At 30.9% G+C, this 23,403-nt stretch overlaps 1 protein-coding gene across 2 annotated transcripts in view; it reads right to left on the reverse strand.

Moving 5' to 3' along the window:
• Window positions 1–23,403, reverse strand: part of LOC108904981 (ankyrin repeat domain-containing protein 11) — a 518,946-nt gene that overhangs the window by 467,709 nt on the left and 27,834 nt on the right. For both annotated transcript variants that reach the window (XM_018707737.2, XM_018707727.2), the window contains exon 2: window positions 11,427–11,622. The gene's annotated coding sequence lies outside the window, so the exon portion shown is untranslated. The remainder of the gene's footprint in view (window positions 1–11,426; window positions 11,623–23,403) is intronic.

The following is a 23,403-nucleotide window of genomic DNA, read 5'->3' on the forward strand; positions in this document are numbered from 1 at the left end:
TCTAAAAGACAAAATTTATATTAAAATATATTACAACATTTATTTTAAAGTTGACGGTAGCTACAATATTATTGAAAAAATTCCNTAATAATAAACATAGGGAACGATCACTAGACGGACGGAAGACAACGTAGTCAAGGAGAAAAGAAGTGCGGAAGATCTAAACATTAATCCAGAAGCTGTTCCTTTGGCGCTAACTGTAGTGATGGAAATAGGAAAACAGCAACAATGAAACGTACGCATTAATTTACCTATGTACCACTGGATTAGAGAAAGTTGAATTGGTCCCAGAATTATTAACTGGTGTTAACAGGCATCACCGAGACTAAAAAATATCGTATGTCGAAATCGGAAATGAAGTACATATTTTGTGCTTCTTCGATTCTAACGGTATAAGAGAGTAGAAAGTGGGTGTCCCCTGGACAAATTTGAACCAACTTTGGTAAGCTGAATTTCTCGAAAAACGTAGAAATTATGCAATTCGTGTTTGTCCAAGCTGTCCGATTACCATGTCTGTATAAGGACAGTGCACCATCCCACACTGTACTCTTTATAGGGCAATTTTTGACAGTCAAGGGCATTGTAGTCTTACCGCAGCCTGGTTATTCTCCATACTTGTCGCCATGCAATTTTTTTCTATTTCCAAGAACTAACTGAATAGTTAAAGCATATATTTCTTGGGATGTTGGATTTTTCACCTGACCACAAGGAGAGCAAAGATAAGAAGCGCATACATAAGCTCACCATGGAAATAACGACTATAAAATGAATAATAAATAAACATCTAACGAGGTAGAGAGCGCTACGTCAGTCGTTACATTCGGTGTCAAGCTTATCGATTCAACAGAAGATTATTGATCTGAGACACTAGAGGAACCGATATTTTAGCTATGAATCTAGAAAACATAAATTTTGTATAAACTACAGAAAATTAAATGATTCTAAAAGACAAAATTTATATTAAAATATATTACAACATTTATTTTAAAGTTGACGGTAGCTACAATATTATTGAAAAAAATCCTCATAAGAACAAATCAATTATTTTTTAATGTGAAATAAATTTTCCAAGAATTTATCAAAGAGAGGCAAACCCTGGTTCAAATTTTGTTTACTTACTATTACTAATACCTTAAAACATCCTCTACAACATGTTAAATGTCTATTAATGTCTGTTAACGCGACGCGACGTTAGGGCTAAGATTTACTTAATTTCTGGATTTTTATAAGGAAAGAAAAGTGCATATTGGTTATACTGTCTTTTGTTCTTATTGCAGTCTTCAATTATACAATACGAACAGTGACTCATAATTTCACATTGCCAAACAATAAAAAAAAATAATGGAAAATAAGAATGATTCAGAACTTATCCATAAAACAATTTTTGAATGTACAGAAGATTTACAAATACAATTTTGTAAAAAAAAAATAAAAATGACTGATCGAAAACGATTTAAAATTACACTTCTGCACTGCACTGGAAACTGGTCCACTGTAAAACCTGACCTTGCGCAAGGCAAAGCGTGCAGTCGGCCACCGACACGGCAATAAAGTGTAATAAAAAATGAACGGACAAAAAATTGAAAGAATTTTTTTCCCAAGGAAAGAAATAAATAAAATTTTATAACACCTATTTTATATCAGCAAATTCAAATGCTTTTGCCGCAATGTTATTATTAATTAATAAAATTAATTTGGGGTTTTAATTAATGAATTTGACATACTGATGTTACAACAACTGATCAAAATTTTGCCACCGACGTGTGAAAACATTTGGGCCCATCCAACCCAGTTTCTACGAACTAACACAAATATTGTCTTGCTTCACCATAATACAAATGGTTCAGCATAATACAAATGTTGTTTGTTGCTATACACTTAAGCGATTTTTGACAGGGTTGTATATACTATTTTTTTTCTCAGAAATTATAAGGAACTTATTAAAAATAAAAATTATTCATGATGCATCTATTCCCAAACTTTTTAGATAAACTGTGAATCACCCTGTGTAATGGAATTTTGGAAACAATAAATAGAAAGATTGATGAAAACCATCAGGTTCGAAATATTGACAAATGACAGCCATTTTCTGAAGGATATATTCATTTTTATCAGCAGAGACACGCGAATACATCTAGAACTAATGGTGGCGCCGTTTTAGATGTAGTTGAAGCGTTTCCGATCTTTCATTTGCCTAATGTTTGTTTGACCAAAACTCTGGTCTGTAGAAAGCAGATAGATAAAAAATAAATAACGGGCATCAGTGTTTCACTTTGTCTACTCTCGAATTTGCGACTTCCGATTTACAAATACTATACCGATTTGTTAAAATTTAAATTTTAAATTAGCTTAAAATCACTTAAAACAGCCTATTAGAATTATATACACACTTCTCAATTCATTTTTGGTGACTGTATGAATCTTACTTTCGATTAGTTTACATTTCGAAAATCGTGCTATTTGTATTCGAGAAACTGACGATTGCGTTTAAGCAATTGCGACCATTCGGACTTTATTTATTTGTCGTTTGTAATTAGGAAGATACCCCTTGAAATTTATTTTATTATTAAGCGATGTAATGATGTATATACCGGGATGGCCAGAAGTACGGAATAAAATTAATATCTTTTGAATGACTTAATTTTTTTAAATGACTCTTTTTTTTCAAATATCCCCAAAGAAAATAATCCAGGGGTGTTAAGTCGGGGGATATTGGCGGCCATTCAACTGTACCCCGTCTATCAATCCAACGATTTGGAAACATTTCATCTAAGTATCTTCTATATAACCGAAAGATGGGGAAAAATCAAGATCAGTTAACGTGTTTCGGCGTTTTAAAACAAATTAACAAAAGATATGAATTTTATTCCGAACTTCTGACCATCCCGGTATGTAATGATGTTATATTTTTTTCATTTCTTATTATCTGCTTCCTTCAGTTTTTTTTTAATTTATTTTAGGTTGAAAAATCTTATGGTTTCTCCACACTTCCGCAAATTCTCATGGATCTGCTCGATGCTACCGCCCTGGTAGTTCCATCGCTTCACCAGCCCAACCTCCTCGCCTTCTCTGCTGAAACCGGCATTTGGCCGGTAATAGATCATACGCTACAAGGTTCTAATTGACGCTCATCCGGAAGTGCATCGCACCGCCACGAATCTGACATTCTATTTACAGAATTAATGAATCCAGTTCATGCGGAGAGCAGAAAAGCCAACTGGGCGACGGAAAAACTAACTCGACAGAACGTCAAGCGAAAGGTCAGAATGAAATTACGAAGAGAAAAGCGAATAAGTTTATCTTTATTTTTACTATGATAAAAATAATATATGTGTTTTACAAAAAGGTCAGACAGAGGGAACAGCAGAAACGCGCGACTTAAAAAGATAAGAGAAAAAAATTCTGGAAATTTTTTTAGAATGCTTCATGTTCAATGCTGGACGGGGCATGTAGTCCGCAGAGAAGCTGTCTCTCATAACATAATTAGTTGAAAAAGTATATTTCGTCTAGTGCGACACTAGTAATATTTTCATAGTATTTACAGATTAATTATCCGCTCTCCATCAGTAGGTACAAAGCAATACTCTGTGACAATAGGCATTGAAGTAGTAATGACATTTAAGATATACTTTGTAGGTTATATCTCACTCACATCCTATTTATGTCACATCCTAATAAATACTGAAAAACGCCAACTGGTCTTTACATAGCAAAATATTGATATTGATATTGATATTGATATTGATATTGATATTGATATTGATATTGATATTGATATTGATATTGATATTGATATTGATATTGACGTTGACATTTACATTGACATCGATGTTGATGTTGATGATGTTGGAATTGATATTGATATTGATGTTGGAGTTGACGTTGAGGTTGATGTTCATGTTGATATTGATATTGGCATTGGCATTGATTTTGATTTGATATTTATATTGATATTGATATTGATATTGATATTGATATTGATATTGATATTAGGTATGTATGTTATTTTTGCTAGACAAATAATCAATTGTATTTTTGCTGATGGTAAGTCGAACTTTAGTACTGTGAAGGTCATTTGTATCAAAAGATCTTCTTTTTTTATTTTTAAGCAAAACACAAGAGAGTGCTATCTCCGTAAATATTGCGTTCTTTAAAAAAGAAAAAAACCTGAAAAAATTTGTTAAAATAATACAGTTATAAATATGATATTTTTACGTTCACGGTCTGATGCAGGGTATAGAGTATAGCCTTTATAACTGTATTATTTTAACAATTTTTTTCAGATTGTTGTTTACAATTATTTACTGCTTGAGTCAGTTTTTTTCTTTTTTTAAAGAATGCAATATTTACGGAGATGTACTCCCTTCTGTTTTGCTTAAAAATAAAAAAAATAACTTTTGAGACAAATGACCTTCACAGTAGTAAAGACAATAGTTCGACTTATTCTCAGTAAATATTTGGAATTTTTTTATCAATTGTCAAAAAAATTACGACGAGTTAAATCAATTTTGTAGGCAGAAAACCGTGATTTTTTCAACATTTTCATTAATAACTAAAAAATGGGATAACGAAACTAACTGAAATTTTAACACACAATAGAGTAATAGTGAGGCTATACATGGTCCAAATTTTTTGCCCCTACGTTTTCTTAACATCGGTTTCCAAACCCAGAGGTCTATTTCATTTATTTCGATAGTATGTATTAACAATTCACTAGCAGTTGATATCAACAGGCACAAAACAATATCCATGACCCAAGATACAAAAAATGAAGACAAATTGTATATGAATCCGATTAAAAAATAAAATATTTTCATACCCTACATCATATAGTAAATAGTAAAATAATTGTTTTGATAAAGTCAAGACGAGTTACATTTATGAATAACGCAAAATAAACTTCGTTTTATGTATCAGTAATAATGATATTTATTCATAATGTACAAAATGAAGAGTAAAAAGAATACTACAATATTTATTAACATAATTAGTAAAACTTCAAGCTTTAACCCCAAATAAAAGGATAACTGCAATATCAGGTCTGCATTACGAAAACATATTATTGGAATAACATTAGACAAGGGATGATGAAAATATAGATATATATCACAATGGCAACCTATCAAACAAAGCTAGAAGTGAAAACTACATGATTTATTCATCACCTTGTTTGAAATAGTTTATGGGGCTTCTTAACTCCATGTTTCTTTATTAATTATTTACATACCCGAGAGCAAAATGGAAAGTGGCCTTCGATATCAGAACGAGAAAAAATTCGAGTTTAATAAAGATTTATTGATTGAATATTAGATTAAAACGTATGAATGCGTTAAATAGGCCAAACAACGCGTTTGCCATAAATATCTATTAAGATATTAAGTTTGGCATTTCGCTTAATGACTCAGAGGCGCCATATCGGGAAAGTTCTAATAGTGTAAGTGTTTTTTATTTAGTCGGTTGAAATAAGTGTAATAAATTTAAATATGTAGGCGGAAGGCTTGGAACCTTTTAAATTGTTTAGCAATAGATGTCGAAGATTGAATTAGAAACAAATGTAAACGTTCCCAAGCTGCGTGCTTAAAATAAATTTAACAAAAAGTATATTGGATAATTTAAATAAACGTTTAGAAAGGCAAATAGCGAAGCCTATTTTATTTTATTTTATAAGTAATCTTTTTTTGTATACGTTAACAAATAAAGATCCTTGAGACAAAAATATATGAATGCATTATTTTATTATTCTATTTGTGATCAAAATTAAACTGCATTAACGATTTTTTTTCTAATTTAAGATACCAAAAAAAATAAGTCAAAATTTCGATTTATCTCAAACTTTCTTCATGTAAAATGTGCAAATATTTAAATGGAAATAAAGGACCATGAGCGCGAAAGTAATTACGATTAATTTTTTGTTACAATAGTTCATAGGATCAGAACGTAAACGGAATTTCTACTCGGAGTCGAGATATTGTCTTATTATTTGAAACGAAAAAGTTTTTACTACCGAACTTAAAATCAAATTAATTTCTATTTTATATAATACCTAAACATTTTCACATTTTTTATATGTATAACCATATTTACAAGCATAGCAAATTAGAATAGCTAACTGAAATATACAGTTTTGCATACAATAGATATTTCCTATGTATGATATGAATTTTTATGAAATAAATAAAATAAATTGGATCTAAAAACCATACTTTTCGAATTGATTTTTTTTCTAATTCGAAACAGTATTGTTTTAATGTCTAGGTAAAAAGAACATATATTTTTGTATTAAGTATATCGTTTGTATAGCGGGGAAAATTTTTATATCTTTTGAAAGTTCCTTTTATTTCACGAAAACATAAAAAAATGCAAGGCATATCTCTGACTCAACTTTCAAGAGATGAACGATGAAAACCGGATATCTTGAATCCTCTAATTGACACATGGTGTTCATTCAAGGTTTTTTGTAATATCCAATATTATCACAGTTGTTGAGATTTTTATAAAAAGATTTTATTCACTTTTCTATTAATAGTAATTAGGTAGCTAACGTATTTTATGGATAATAATTTTTATAGACCAGTATCCTTACTTCTCTGTATTGAACGCGAACACTTTATTGCATTTAGTTCATATAACAATTGTTTGCATTTGTTACTTGTAACTTCTTTTATTGAATTGCTTTATTTCCATGTTAATCAGTTTTTAATTTAGCCTAGGGTGTTATGAATAATTATAAAGTCCTACGGCATTACAAAATAACAGACTGTTACAATAATGACAATACTTTTTTTACTTTCAGTTTCCGAGCTATATCCAAACGTATCTATAATTTTTATACGTTTTCGATTGTTGAAATCTCCACTAAATTTCCTTTGAAATTTTAAAAGCACAATTTAGTTAGTAAATTACAGGTACTTCATATACTTCAAATGTTTCCTGGCGAAATTAAGTATGCCATGGAAGGATAATAATTCCTAATTTAGCTTGAATAACGGTAAATACCTACTTGACGCATTTAATTATTTCACGAAATAGTGGAATTATGAAAAATACATTTTAGTACTTACATATTTCGCAAAAAACTGTATGGCCGCCATGTGATATGTGACACATGATAATTAAAAAGTTAGTTAAAAAAGTAAAATGTTTAAGGGTTATTTTAGATTCTTACCTATCTTTTCCTGAAAGGTTGTCTTGTTAAAAAAATTGGTTATAATAGTGTCAACAACAGATGAAAATTTTTTTTTATTATTTTATTTTTTTCGTGAGTGAACAATTTTATTTAAAACATGTTACATTCGGCAAATTATAGCTATTTTTCTAGTTTCTACATAGCAACATTAAATTGAAATTGCTGCTACACCTCGGGATATTTTCTATTGAAAAGTTCAATTGCATATTTGTACGATATTTCACCTATACCGTAACATTTAACTAAACAGATTAGAAATGGAAATAATTTTGTTATTATTCAATAAATTATGCGCTTTCGTTGAATTTATAAAATTATTTTAATCATAATTTTTGCAAAAATATCAACTTTGATATACGACGTTCAAATTTCATATCTGGACTACTATTAACATTAGAAACGACTTCTTTCAGTTACATTTTTAAATTACTCTCAAAGAACTAATACTTTACTCGTGACACAAATTCACGTTTCCTTATTTGCTAACCACCCTGTATCTTATTTTGAAAGTCTGAGTATGGCTAATGACTCTTCACGATAAGCTACACTTTTTATGGAAAATGCGAAATAAAGAAAATTACAAGTACAGTTTAGTTCATCCGGGGACACACTGTAGAAAAACGTCCTGACCCAGAAACTAAAACTACCATACTTTATGTATTTTTAGTCCAATTAACTAAGCCTTTAAATCGAAATTTTGCCAACTTGGCTGAATTTTTGATATGAGTTAGTTTAAGGTATATTATAACAATAAGTGAGAGTAATTTTTTGTTCAACCCCCGGCCAAGGGTGGTAAAAGATAAAACAAAGGGCTTTTTCAAGATAACTCTAGAGCTAGAGCTAGAGTAAGAGCTAGAAAAAAAAGTTTTTCATGAAAGTTGTAAAGCAGACAATTCTACATAAAAATGGCCTCTTAACTTTTTCTTGTACTATTACAATTAACAGAGTTAGGGAGGCTAGAAGTTAAGGGAAGATTTCAGAAATTTAAAAAAAATCATAACAAACAGAAAAATGATTGAATTTTGTAATTTTTTTTTTTTCAATCTGCTCTAAAATATGTAACTTTTCTTTTCAGAGAAATAGATATATTTTTTAATTTTTAATAAGAAAGTTATAACAAAAAATCAAATTTTTAATCGTTAATTTTAATGATTTAACAAAATTAAATTTCTGAAATCTTCCCTTAACTTCTAGCCTCCCTAACTCTGTTAATTTTAATAGTACAAGAAAAAGCTAAGAGACCATTTTTATGTAGAATTGTCTGCTTTACAACTTTCATGCATTTTTTTCTAGCTCTTACCCTTTTTGAGTTATCTTGAAAAAGCCCTTTGTTTTATCTTTTTCCACCCTTGGCCGGGGGTTGAACAAAAAATGACTCTCACTTATTGTTATAATATACCTTAAACTAACTCATATCAAAAATTCAGCCAAGTTGACAAAATTTCGATTTAAAGGCTTAGTTAATTGGACTATTTTGACCTCCTGAATTGAATTCTGTGAGCCAAATTTCATCTTATTCTGTAATTTTTTTTTAAATCTTCGATTTTATGCCATTTCTCCGCTTATTTTTAGCATAAAATCGAAATTTAAAAAAAAATGGCAGGATAAAATAAAATTTAGGTTAAAATACATAAAGTATGGTAGTTTTAGTTTCTGAGAATTTTTTTTGTGTGGCTGTGTTATTGTTTTATTAGTATAAATTATTTAAAAAATAAGTTAAATTGAGGTTTATTTTTGAAGGACGAGAAAACAATTACATTACAAGATAATACAAACCAATACAACGATGAAATATTACAATTAAAATTAGAAATATAAACCATAATACTGTAAAAATAATACATTAGCAAAAATTCATTCTTTGAGACAATTGACCCATGTCAAATTGAAATAATAACAAAAAAACAAACACTAATCACTTTACTTGGGTTGTTTATTTTAGTTATAGGTGCTTTTTTCATTATTATTTGAATAAAATTGATATAAACTAGTGGAAAAAATTAAGGGATCAAAAAAAAATCTATATTTACGGCGATTTTTCAAATGGTATCTTTGATAAAAATGGTCGTATTGGAGTAAAAAAAAATCAATTTGAAGCTTGAAGTTTCTAATTATTGGATCTTGCAAAAAAATATTTATTCAAGTAACACGTATCGCGCAATCTTAATAAATATTATGAAAAAAAATTTTTCGAAATTTTTTTCGATCTTATTTTTGGTGTACGGCCTTGAAAAAAATTTTTCCAACTTAAAACCACCTTATGGATTATATAGGTTGTTCATTTAGCTTCAATTTCTTTCTTTTTTGGTCTCGATACGACCATTTCTCGCTGAGCTATCGGACTTTGAATGAAAATGGATCACTTTCTCTTTGTTATAAATATATTATAAATCGTAAAAAATAGGACTTTTAGGGGTCTTCTAGAAAATCACGTGCCACATTGAGAATATTGGGAAAATGACTAATATTAAGTGAGCCTTTTACAGGTCATTGTACCTCTAAAAGCCCTACAGAGTTTCAATTCGATCCATCAAGCCGTTTTTTTGTTTCAATCTATTGAATTTTTTAAAAAATTAAAGGATCACGTTTTTTGCCTTTAAATGCTCATAATCTGTAAAAAAAATGAAAAAACATTTTTTCCACTAGTTTATAATACAGTCAGCAAAGGTTTTTTCCCATAAAAAAATGTAAAAGTTTTCCAGAATTTAGAGTTATTATACGTATTTGTACGAAATTTACTTTGATTTGGTATATCATAGTTATAATCAAAAAAACGCTTAGTTTTCGAGTTATAGTTAAAAAGTTGAAAAAAGTGCCGAAAATTTGAGGTTTTTTGCAATTTTCCTTGTGAACCCGACAAACCTCAGATTCGGATTCAGCACCCCAAAAAACATATAGAACCGGTGAGAAAAAACCTACATTTTTTTCCTGGAAACGCCGTTTCTGAACCATGGATTCTGAGCTAATAATAGTGTTTACAAAATAAATTTTTAGCAATATATAAGTACATTTCCGAACACAGATGTAGAGAAAGTAATTTTCATATCGACATGTGTCTGAAAACTAGTGCTGGCAACTGAAATCGGTTTTTTGGATAGTCGGTTAACCAGTTTCGGATAATTCGGATTTTTATGAAATCCGAAAACCGGTTATTCGGTTATTCCATTCTTCAAATATCCGAAAACCGGTTATTCCAGATTTTTGTAATGACTTTTTTTAGACAATTTCTCCGGGTCTGTCTTTGTAAAGCACGGTATTCGGTTTTGGCGATTCAAGTAACGGGTTATTCGAATAACCGGTTTTAGCTACTATTCGACTAACCGGTTTTATCTGAAATCAGTTTTTACGGAACCCGGTTAACCGGTTTCACTTTTTTCCGGTTTTTGCCAGCACTACTGAAAACGCTCCCCTGTGGCGCACTATGAACGACTGGAACTACTTTAGTGTCAAAATCATAGAACTATGAATAGAAAAAAGATAAAAAAGTTTAGCAAGCGGTATTTTAAAGGTAAAGGGATTATCTTTTAGGGAAAAATATCGAAAATGCGCGCAATTTATTAGGCTGCTCTCAGGGAACGTTTAAACCTCGGTTTTTTCAATTTTTTTCGATTTTTTCGAATGCCACTATTTTTCCTCATCTGACTATTAAAAAATACAATTTTTTTCAGAAAGTAGATTAAAAAATCTTCAATTTCCATTTTGGTAAAATTTATTTAACCTATTATATCATGAATGATTGGCATTCGAAAAGTTCAGTGTTCATAAATTTAGTTTCTAAGAGTGTTATATCAAATTAATTTGTCCGTTTTCATTCAAGTTCATTTAAAAAAATATTTTTATTAAAGTTAGACTGAAATACACAAATGTTTGGTTTTTAAAGGGGGCCACCCCTTTTAAAGAGCATAACGTCACATGGGGACGTTTTCGGACACATGTCGATATGAACTTTTTTGCTGAAAATTACTTTCTCTATCATCTGTGTTCGTTTGGCACATCAGAAATGAAACACCCTGTAAGTATATTGTTTTTATATTATGATGTTTAATTTTAATTTTAATAGCAATGTTTCGTTATAGTATTCGTTTCTTCTAATTTCTGAAGCAATTGGTACAGTTTTTTATCCTGAAAAAAGCTTAAAAATAGAGCGAAATGTCGATCCCCTTTTATAAGGATTATCCTGCACCGGCTAACTAAATATGAAATATACCAGAAAGTACAGATATAACAGTCCATAATTTACCTTAGATCGCAGCAGAGAAGGCCGGGCCAGCGCCGGTGGAATGGCGGAAGCGACAGGAACCGCGGCACCACAGCACTCAGTACAGCAGGACTACCACTCACGCTCGCCGCGGAGACTCCAACACTCGGCTGGAACACTAACCCGATAAATGCTTAGTTCACAATTTTAATACTCTTGTGGGAAAACTCTAATCAATCTGAAACAAAACGAAAAGCACAATCAAGGGAACGGATCAAAGGTTAACGGCCAAGTCTTAAAATATCGATCCGAGGTATCTTAACTGTAAATATCGTGAAAGGGTACAGGCTGGTGTAAGTGGTCGTTGGGTGACTACCAGTATTTCGACAGTATTGCGGGATAGAAAGTATTGTTGGTTTTGCTGACAGCTAACGTTTCTGGTATTTTTTATGTCAGCAGTTCTTCGGATCCTTTCAAATTACGTTAATGGTATAGGCATTATCAATAATTTCTTTAGTTATGTACGAATCCATTATCTTAAATTAACGGGAGTCAAATGTTGTAAAGAGGAAAAATTTTATGACAAAAGACGACAAATTTGTTACTACTCGAGACATTTGCTAGATTTTTTGATAACTGACAGTTTTAGTAAAACTTTTTGTAAAAGATGATTCACATAAATCTCCCCAGCTTAACTTCGCAAAGGGAAAAGACTTTCTGAAACTGCAAAGGCAGTTTGATAAGCTCCTTGACGACGTCAATTAAGAGCGCAAGTAGAGTTTTCATAAAAGCAAGTCGAAAGAAATTATACTTCCGACTTTTTTAAACTTTTCTTTTTCAAGCAAAAAACTAAGGGAAGATTTAAAATCAGGAAAAACCTGGTATTTGTCTTGTTAAGTTTGCTAAAGCATATTCCTTTTAATAGAAATACTGAACGTATGGTCATTCATATAAAATTATACCCCCGTTATCTTTTTTACGTTTAAATCTAGGGAAAAATGGTAAATACGAAAGAAAATAAACCTTTTTACTATTTTAAAGCAATATTTAAAAAACAACAGACTTACATTCATAAATGAAACTTAAATTTTTTTAACTATTTGTCATTTTTACGATTCCTCTTTTTTACAATGATGTAAACATGTACTTTATTTATTTTAATAGTTTGCAGAATATTTTGGTTTATTTACCGATCCTGCAGATAATCAATATTGCCGTGGAACTACAGCGTGGGTATGTTTTCCGCTGATAAATTTATAGGCTATTGATCATATGGTATGGAACTACAACGTTGATGGGTTTTTATTGCACGAATCGTTCACATGGTTATTTATAATTAAAAAACCGCGGAGTGTTATTAAATTAGAGGGTGGAAATTGGAGATAGGGGTGAAAATGCAAACCTTACGTTTTTTTAAGTATATCTCGAAAACTAAGGAAAATTTGAGGGTATTGCATAGGAAAAATTTTGTAGATAATGAGTTTTTCTATCGAAATAGATTATTTAAAAAATTTTAAAAATTTATTTACTGCAAAATATATTAAAAACAATTTAACAAAAAAATTATGCAAATAACTTTTTCTGAGCAGAGATAGGTATAGGCATTACTTCATAGAAAAAAAAAGTATATAAAATTTCCTACAACATGATGGTGGATAAAAAAGTGATGGAAGTGATGATGGGTTATAAAAGTTTTTTCGATAAAAATAGACTGAGTTATGGTCGTTCAAACTTTGCCTTTTTTTCGGTTTTTACTAAATTTATGACAATATTGATTTAATACTTTCTTTTGAATATGCAATTGATTTTTTATCAATAAATACATGTTAAATTAATTTCGATATGACAATTTTATTAAATCTATTTAATTTAATCAAAAATTTTAAAACAGAAATTAAAGACGCAAAAGCTTTCTCGTGAATTTCATAAGTAGTATTCTATCCTTCCATAGGTAATGACACGCCTCTAAATGAAAGTTAAAGTAAAATTTAAGTTTAATTTTTTATTTTAGAAAAGTGGCAACATGTCCTAGACAAGTTATTACATTGAAGGAAAGGTTCTTTAAGAATATTTTCGTAATTCTCTCATACCGTAAGGCTGAAAATTTTTAGATAGATAGAATAGAAGTTTTTAACGAAATTGTACAGGGTATTAAAAAAAGAGTGTAAAATATTTAAGTAGGTAATAGTATGAACCAAAATAAGCAAACAAGTCTCAATAAACATGGGTCCGCAAAGTAACGGTTGCGGAGATATGGAATGTTTTATGTTTTTAGCCCCTTTTTTTATTTTGCAAAAACGTTGTGTATTTTCTTATAATAGTTGGTTGATGTTTAGTGAAATAAACAGTACGTATTTGGCAGTTGTTCTCAGTGCACAAGTTTTCTTTCGCTATGGCTGGTTACTCTAACGCAGAATTAACAGACATGCATTTCATGTATGGTCGTGCTAATGGGAACGCCACCGAAGCGCGACGTCTTTATGTTGACGCTTATCCAAATCGCCAGATTCCTTCACAACGCATGTTTGGAAGAATTCACCAAAGATTGCGTGATACCAGTTCCTTGAGCAAACAATGCCATTTATCCGGAAGACTAAGGTCGGTATCCTCTCCTAGAGCGGAAGAAGAAATTCTAGCACTGGTAGAGCAGAATCCAGGTACGAGTGTGCGGAGAATATCAGTCGAGGTAGGAATTAGTGGTCCTCTTGTTTGGAGAATCCTTCACGAGCAACTGCTTTATCCATACCATGTGCAACGAGTACAGACCTTAAATCCAATAAATGATCATCAAGCACGTTTGGTTTTTTGCCGCTGGTTTCTACGTCATGATGCTGAAGACGCTCGTTTTCTTGCAAACATTCTTTTTACTGATGAGGCCGGGTTCACAAGAAATGCAGTGTTTAATTTTCACAATACGCATATTTGGGCCGACGAAAATCCTCATGCTCTAATAGAATCTGGACATCAGGCACGTTTTTCATTAAACATTTGGATGGGTATTATAGGTGACAGGTTTCTAGGTCCTGTTGTTTTACCAAATCGTTTAACAGGCGCTGCTTACCTCAACTTTCTGCAGAACACACTGTATGAGTTTTTGGAAGACATTCCTTTGAATCAGAGGCAACAAATGTGGTGCTCCAGCTCATTTTTCCATGGCCGTTAGAGAGCATTTACACCAAACTTTTCCACATAGATAGGTAGGAAGGGCCGGACCTGTTTTATGGCCTCCAAGATCGCCTGATCTGAACCCTCTAGATTTCTTTGTTTGGGGATATTTGAAGACATTAGTGTATGGTACTCCTGTACATAGATAGCCTGGAAGAGCTGCAGCTACGGATTAATCAAAAGTGTCAATAAATCCAAACCAAGCAGGGTGTTTTCGAAAGAGTTCGAATATCGTTGAGACGAGGATGTCGTGCCTGCTTGGAAATGGACGGAGGGCACTTTGTACATCTTCTGTAACTTTGTTTTTTGTTTGTTAAAAGCTTCCTTTGTCGGTTTATTCCTAATAAAATAAAATGTTTGAAAAACGAATAGTGGTCCATATCTCCGCAACCGTTACTTTGCGGACCCATGTTTATTAAGGCTTTTCTGCTACCTCCTGAAATATTTTACACTCTTTTTTTTAACACCCTGTATATAACTATTACAAAAGTGAATTCAAAAGTTTAACTTTTTTATTTTTATTACTTTTTTAATAAAGTAAAGTAAAAGTAAACATCTATATTTCCTTAAAGATTATAATTTAATATTTTTCAATTTAATACAAATGCAAATTTACAGAAACTTTTCACCATTGTTTTCAAAAATTCTATATAAATCAATACATAAGACACATTTGTAACACACTTTTCTTATCTGAGGAGCATTAGAAGTTGTTTAAAGTTGCATAAAAACAAGGATTAATAAGTTGATTATTTCTTTATTTGATTTATGAAAACCAAAATTGAAACGTCCATATGTATGGATGAATTTCCAATTTAAAATATTTCAATTTTGCAGAAATTTTTTCCGAATTATTTCATTTTGTAGGTATCTACTCTATTTTATCTTAGATCGCAAAATGAGTCAGCGCAAACATTCCACAACGATTATATTTCTATGACTGTTACTTATGTAGTACATAATACGAGAATATTTCCATAAATCCAATTATTTTGAAGTGGAGATATTTATATTTATAGCAGTCACCGAGAGAGCGGACGCCTATGATATTCGCATTCCAATTCTACCATGAAAGAACCATGGAGGTACAGTTTATAAGATTACCTCTAACTTTGATATAATCTTTGATTAATCATATCCACACCTGCCTCGGCAATTAAAAGAGAAAAATTAATGGAAAAGGAACGTACTGTAACTCACTATGTACAGGGTGCATAAACTGAAAGTTGATTTTGCGTTCAATTTTGTTCGGACGTAATATTTTCTCTAAATGCACATATTAGATATATTCCTTGAATTAGCCTATCGATTTGAAAAAAGGACACGTTTTTATTTAAAATTACTGTAATTGTAATCATCTTACTGCTGCTAAAACTTAACCCCTCAGAATAGTGTCCTTTAAAGGTATTTTAGAGAGTAGGTATGGTCAAAAATTCTCTTAATTTTTCCTCTTTAGGGTATTTTACAGCAATCCAGGGGTGTAAGATCTGGGGATCTCGCGGGCCATTCTAACGGTCCTCGTCTGCCGATCCACCTTCTAGGAAAACAATTGTCCAGAAAATCTTCGTGCACAGTCTTGCTGAAACCATATGGTGTCATCAGGAATATCAGGGTTATCGTTAGGAAAAATTACTGCAAGGGCTGGAACAAGGTCATTTTGTAAAAACTCTAAATATCTTTGTCCTGCAAGGGTTCCTATTCTGTTGTCAACTATTACAGACCACACATTTAATTTCTGAGGGTATTGGGTATGTGTCTCTGCCATCCAATGAGGATTTTCCCGACTCCAATACCTGCAAGTTTGACGGTTCACTGTACCATTGAGACAAAACGTGGCCTCGTCTGAAAAAACTATTTGCCGGTGTAAATCCATCATAATTTCACAAAAGTGTAAGCGGCGGTCGGGATTATCTTCATTGAGTTCCTGCAAAAGTTGCATCTTGTAGGGATGATATTTTTCCTTTCTCTGAATACGTAGCACTGTGGTCTGCCTAATTTCATTGTTTAATGCAACCAATCGTGAAGTATTATGAGGATTATCTACCAAACTTATCAAAATGTTCTGTTTGTGATCTTCACTAACGCTTGGACGTCCAGGTTTTGGAATATCTACAACATTGCCAGTTTCTCTAAATTTAGATTATATCTTACTGACTGTTGATTGGCTGATACGGCGATCTGAATGTTTTTCATTAAATAAATCGCAAACTTCCTGCTGCGTTCTAGTCTTATCCCCGCATCCGATGAGAAAATTTCAATGCTTTGTGTGACAGTTAAATGTGCCATAATACTTTAAATTCAACAATAATTTTTATATCGCTTACAATACTTGGAAATTCGGTATGACAGTGACACTTTGTAAAGATTTACACCATAAAAAACTACTGGCATTTCGAAAAACTAAATTTGATAACGTTTTTGCTTTATTTTAATTGAATTGGGTTTTCTAATATTCAATCGTCATTTACTGGAAAACTTTCCTATGTAAGATGGCAACATTTTAATACTGTCGGATCGACAATGAAACGATCTTTCAGAAACAAGAAAAAAATAGGGGGTTGCTATTTACAAAAAATGTCGATGACGTCATTACTCGAAAACAAGTGACGGTTGAAAATCGCCTTTTATGCTAAAATATGTATTTTTTTAAATTAAAAATCGACCTGATTTTTCCCAAAAAAAAATTGTTTCGTTTTTACTTAATTTATTCTATACTTTAGGCGCGTACGGTATAAATACATTTTTTAGACTTATTTGTCTATGAAAATTAAAGCAATTTAAAAAAGGTCAGTGAACAAACTCTTGCGCCACAAGGATCAAACAAATGTGATTTGTCAAACATCCTTTTTGCCTCCCTAATTTATTAATCTTTAAAAATGTATAAAGAAAGAAATCTATGTTTTCAGGAAAAAGAACGCATTGTTTTGAAAATGAAAATTGAAATATTTCAACCATCTAAAAACTAGGAACACTAAATTTACGGGGTGCTACTACTTGTAAAAATAATGGTACCATAAGAGTTTCTCGAAAACTCATTATTAACAAATTTACATAACATCAAAGATATATTTTAATTCATATTGTTTGCAATAATTCATTCTTTCGTACTTCATATATTTATTAGTGGTAGCAAACTGCATCTACGAAGAAAAATCATAAAAATCCTAAAGCCATAAATGGTCTTTTAACAAATTAATCTATTTAAGATTAGAGATCATTAAAACATCTTACAAAAAGGTGATCTTTTAGTTTCAAATTGATAAAACTATCTATTTTCGAATCAAAACGGATTAGTTTTTTATAAATTAATCAAAGTAAATAAAAATGATCCAACAGATACTAAAATTTGTAATAAAAATATAATTTCCATTTATGCTCAAATCCTGTTTTGTTTATACTGCAACAGAGATCAATTTTAACGTTTTTAAATGTTGCTGGAAAATATTAAATGCTGTATAATTTTGGAAATTAATAATAAGGTCGACTTCAGACAGGATCTGCTTGTAAAATATTAGGTCATTAATACCAAGCTATTTAATTATCTCAAAAATTCCCTTAACTGAAAAAGAAGTGATAAAATATTCATTAAAAAATAACTTTCCGTTAATATAGAGTTTTCAAGGTAGTTCATAAGTACTTGCATTATTATTTAAATACGTAGAATTACAACTATTTTTTTTCTTACAGTTTCCGGACAATATGCAGAGTAAAACAATATGCAGAGCAAACAATGATAGTTAGTGATGCATTTATCTACTTCTCGTTGTGAAGGGATAGGCAAAAATAGGTTGTTAGAAACAACCCCTGACTGAAGTATTCTGTTAAAATAATTCTTAACACCTGTATACAACCATGGGTATATTTTGACATAATTTAGTACAAATACGACATTATACTTTATTGTTACCATAACATATTAGTTAGTATTGCCGAAATTAGTACGTTTAAAATTGCATTTGAGGTCCATAGAAGCTCACCACAAAGATCGATTATTGTGCTACTCTTCAAACATTGAAGAGGAAGAATTGTGGATATATGCATTATTTACATTTAAAACTATGTCAGGCTAGTTCCGAGTATGTGATACATCTGGTTATTTTTTATTTTGATAACATTATGCAAGTAGAATATATATTTCTGCATTCAGAAACAACGTTACTAACCAAACATGAAAAATCATTTAAATCACCTTTTAAAGAATTGACCCAAAATATTTATGTCAGTATCCACATTTCCGAAAAGGTTAAAGGTTCCAAAATTATGAATTACTCATTCTTTCCACCTGCTGCAGTTCACGACACGCTCAGAATGATAAAGAAATCCGGCCGGACCTCCAAAAAGCTATCTCCGTTTCATTGACTAGAACGATCTAAGCCAGAATCGGACTCCGCTGTTCGCATATTAGAATTCAAAGCGGATGACCAAATAACTTCCAACTTATGTAGATGTAGATATGCGCGGGACACATACATACCGAGATGTGTCATGTGATTGGCCGTTGTCTTAACAAAGTGAACATCGGCACGCAGCTAACTGCCCGTGCGTGATGCTATGTCGCCTACTAGATTCATAGACCGAGCGACACATCCTGATGTACTAGAGACCAGCTGGATAACTTACACCAGAATCTGCGCAGATCTACGATACGCTCGGGGAATCTCAGCTCTCGATTAAAATCATTAAATTAAGATCGCCAAGTGATAAAATGGCTTTTATGCAATTTATAAGGCGTGCTCTTATCGATCCTATCCGTAATAGGCGAAAGGACTCCGTGGATTTTTGGAGTGGCGGGGCTAAGGGCTGGGTTACAAGAAACCGCGTACGATCCGGTTTACACGAATTAAGTTGGAGCGGCAGTTTTTCTAGATTTGATAATTCATATTATTTGACTCCTTAATTGTTTTGTACAGGTTGTTTACAAACTTAGAGAGAATTTGCTAATGGGAGATAGAGTTCACTTAAAACTTATCGAGAACTTTTAAAATCATCCCCAAGTTACATACTACATATGTTTCATTACGGAAATATGTTTTTTAATATGAAAATTATTAATGAACAAACGTTTAAGTAAAGCATTTATTTTTTCTAGATTCCTTTAAGTGTTTTCTTTTTATGAGAAACTATGAGTGAAATGTGAAATTCCACCTATAATATTTGAGAGGTTCATTAATTCTATTTTTTTATATAAGAAAGATTATTTAGCCACTCTCAGAGTGTCCTTGATACTCCTATTTGTTCTGTACTCAGTTTAATTCAACTAGAACCTACGAGCAATGCAATGTAACAGTGGCATCTTTTACTACTGAAGAATTGTGTGACATGATAATTAGAACAAGTAGAAGAAAATCCCTCGTCAATTTTATCTGAAACAGAACAGGGTATTTTTATTGTAATTCATAATTTATTCTTCATGATATTCATGAAGATAATTGAAATCAGTAATATGATGATCTGCGCTGGGTTCCATTTGAACCTAATAGGTCATTTTGAATTTATACAAAAAAATGACTTTTTGACAATGCACATGACAAATCAATGACTAAAATTTCTAGTAATTTTGATTTTTTCTAGAGTGTCATTGAAGACTTCAAGCTTGATACAAGCCGAATCTCTCAGAATATTTATTTTTATAATATACGAATTTTAAAAATTATTGTTGTACATTTTCCGAACTAGTTCTGATAACCATTATTCCAAATAACTCTAACCAAGTCAAAAAGAAACAATTAAAAAGTAGAAATAGAATTCAACGAAATGAAAGTGAAAAATGTGGAATTATTATTATTAAACTCCTTTGCTAAAATTACGCTCAACTTTGTAGTAATATTTGATTTTTTTACCTAGAGTATATTTTGCGAAAAAAATTAGACACAAAAGTTTTATCTATCTGTAAATGGTTTATTAAAATCTGTAGAGAGAATTCTCTGCGATGTCTACAATAATCTTTTTTTTACAGTTCGACCCTTTAGATCCCTTCTAATTGTGACACCACTTGCTAGTTCTTAGTGGACTTGTAGTTACTATGAAGAAACTGAACTGTACTAGGTTTTAAGAGTTTAAGTGTTTCAATGACTCTTAAATAATTGATAAAAAAACTGTATTTCTTGTTCTATATTTCAGGATCATAGGACTCTTAGGAATCGTTTTAGAAAAAACCATTACTCCAGTTTTTTTTCTTAATTTTGAAGGCAGAATCAACCCTGAAAGTCTGTTGCAAAGTCGCCATTATTTCTTGCATTTGATGCGCCCGAGTAGTTTCAAATCAAACATGTCGGAAACAGTTAAATTCTTCTTTAATGAAACGGTAAAATTAATCATTGACGTACTATCTCGTCAATAACAGAATCTTGAAAGAGAAAGTAAATGAATCAATCTTAAAAAATGCGAGATAATATCTGAGCTCAATTTATGAAATTGCTTTTAATATTTGTGCAAACAAACCATATCGAAATGCTATAAAATATTCGTACGTTAAGGTAAATTTAAACGTATACCCATTTCGAAAATATATACAAGTACTTAGTTGAGTTAGTGACAGATAAACACATCTAAGCTAGCCGTACATTCACATTCTATTTACACTATATAACAGGTGTTAAAGAGTACCTAGAAACGTTCGAGATTGTGATGTAAGCAGAAGATTCAACAATATCTACATATGCACACATTCGTATGTAGAAAAGTGACATTCACAGAAACTTATTAATATTATAATATAGCTACGCTGTAGTAATTTTGTATTTATTCGGTCAATTCTTAATACAGTGTCAAATTTAATAGTACTACAGGATTTTTTTGATGACCTGAATTAAACTTTGAAGTTTCTGAACTTCAACTACTTTTAATACCTAAACATCCTGTATAACGTTTAATAGCTTATCTTTATCTGTCCTTACACCTTCAGTGGCACTTGAAAAGAATGAAAAACAAAAAGTTCCGTTTGATAATAAATTGTTTTACCCAAAAAAAGACTTTTAAGAAAAGAGAGTAAGAGAGACAACTAAAATTTGGTTTCAAAGCATTAAAAAACAATTTCGATGCATTATAATTTTATAATTGATGCTCTCAATTCTCAGTATCGGTATTCGAGTAGAATACAAATATCGAAACGTCAGGATTCTCGATAACAACTAAAAACAACAACCAATTACAGTCTGGATTAACAAGGCCCCACGCTTCGTACGTGCGTCACGTCAGTGGTAAAACGCTTGTTGCTCAGTAAGTAATTAAACAGTGTGGTATGTCTTTGCATATTAAAAATTCAAAAGTCAAAAATCCAATCAAAAGCGCTAGAAGACATATTTCGTACCATAGCAAAGTATGTTTGCTGATTCAACGATTAGACCAAACGGGATCTGTTTTGGTGTAGATGTTTTATATCGCTAATTTTTGCTTAATGCCTCAAAACGTGTGCTAAACTTATTATTAAATAAATAGTGAAAAAATTGGAAAAAATTCCATTTGCTTTTCTATTTTTTTTTCAACACACTTCAAAAACTATTCATTTTAGAGTAAAATTGAAGAGGAAAAAGATTCGTAATTAAATATAACAAAAAAAAAATGAAAAAAATTACAATATTTTTGATTTTTTTAAAGGTACTTATAGGTACAATCTTCATACTTGGCCAAAAAAATATTTTTGATATAATAAAACATCACACCAATTTTCATTAAAATCTGACCGATAGTTTTCGAGTAATAATTTTGCAATCCAGATTTAAAAAAAAAAATGAAATTTTTGCACATTTAACTGAGCTTAAATTAAGACTTGAAAATTGTATCACATAAAAAAGGCCTCTCAAACTTTAAAATGCGTCCAGAAAAATTGAAATTTGTTAATTAGGAAAGCCGTGGTAATTGTTTAAAGATATGCGTCATTTTTGCGCTTATAAACAAATAGAATAACTTTATAAATTCATTACAATTTTTTTTTAATTTAGCATTTCAAATACTCGGAAAGACGCTCCTTTAAAAAAATATGTGGTGATTGGTTAATTGGCACAACTACGAGGTCTGGAGGGCTGTTTTTTAAACAAATGCCTTTGTCATTCCGAGTACTTTCCGGGAGTGAATTTGCATAACTTGTGCCCTTCTGCAACCCATATAAAATGTCGATTAAAACTATTGGACCGAGCAAGATATGCACAAATAATGGAACCAATTAACTAATCACCACGTTTTTTTTAAAGAAGCGTCTTTCCGAGTACTTTAAATGCATAATTTAAAAAATAAAAATTATAATGAATTTATAAAGTTATAACTTTAAACAATTACCACGACTCTCCTAATTAACGAATTTCAATTTTTCTGGATGCATTTTAATGTTTGAGTTTCCTTTTTTATGTGATAAAATTTTCAAGTAAGTACCTAGAAGTCTTAATTTAGGCTCAATTAAATTGGCAAAAATTTCCATTTTTCTTCAAAAATTTGGATTGCAAAATTATTACTCGAAAACTATCGGACCGATTTTAACAAAAATTGGTGTGATGTTTTATTATATCAAAAAGAATTTTTTGGCCAAGTATGAAGATCCTACCTATAATATAAGTACTTTTAAAAAAATCGCAAAAATATTGTAATTTTTTCACTTTTTCTGTTGTTTTTGCCATATTTGCAATAATTATGTTGTATTTTTTAATTTTAAAATAGATATTTCATGTGTAAAATTTAATTACTATTCTTTTTTTCCTCTTCAATTTTTCTCTAAAATAAAAAGTTTTTGAACTGTGTTGGAAAAAAGAGAAAAAAAAATTGATTTTTTTCGATTTTTTTCACTATTTGTTTAATAATAAATTTAGCACACGTTTTGGAGCGCGCGCATAGTGAAATTATGTTTTGTTATATCATTTTAGAG

The sequence above is a fragment of the Anoplophora glabripennis genome, unplaced genomic scaffold, assembly GCF_000390285.2.
Source record: "Anoplophora glabripennis isolate ALB-LARVAE unplaced genomic scaffold, Agla_2.0 scaffold8, whole genome shotgun sequence".
Lineage (NCBI taxonomy): Eukaryota > Metazoa > Arthropoda > Insecta > Coleoptera > Cerambycidae > Anoplophora > Anoplophora glabripennis.